General features: G+C 64.1%; 1 protein-coding gene and 1 long non-coding RNA gene across 7 annotated transcripts in view; one reads left to right on the top strand and one right to left on the bottom strand.

The window, feature by feature from the left end:
• Nucleotides 1-379, top strand: part of LOC103385505 (membrane-associated guanylate kinase, WW and PDZ domain-containing protein 1-like) — a 35495-nt gene that overhangs the window by 8730 nt on the left and 26386 nt on the right. The window lies entirely within an intron of this gene.
• LOC103385504 (uncharacterized) overlaps nucleotides 1-379 on the bottom strand; it is a 7074-nt gene that overhangs the window by 4520 nt on the left and 2175 nt on the right. The window lies entirely within an intron of this gene.

The raw sequence follows: 379 nt of genomic DNA on the forward strand, positions 1-379 counted from the left end.
ACTCTCTGCCCTGTGTTTGACGTGAACAGGTGTCCTTCCGTCCACCGCCGGCCACAGTGGGCTGGGTGAGCGGTTGTTATTGGGCGAGCACACCCTCCATTCTTCCCTCCCTCCCTCCCTCCCTCTCTGTCTCCCTGCTCCTACAGATGGCCATTGTTCTAGCCCACAGCCAGCGTGCTGTTTGATAAAGTCTCGTCCTCCGGGGAGTCGGTTCCTACAGCTGCTGCCCGGGAGGACGCTCGTCTCCATGTTGTCCCAGCACAGGACCCCACCCCCCAACCCTTCTCCCCCTTGCACTTGCGCGTACACCCCCCCCCCTCCAATCCCTACAAACCCCACCCCCCACCCCTCCCCCCCTCCCCCCCCCCCCACTCTCCTC

Source organism: Cynoglossus semilaevis, chromosome 10 (assembly GCF_000523025.1).
Source record: "Cynoglossus semilaevis isolate Cse_v1.0 chromosome 10, Cse_v1.0, whole genome shotgun sequence".
Classification (NCBI taxonomy): domain Eukaryota; kingdom Metazoa; phylum Chordata; class Actinopteri; order Pleuronectiformes; family Cynoglossidae; genus Cynoglossus; species Cynoglossus semilaevis.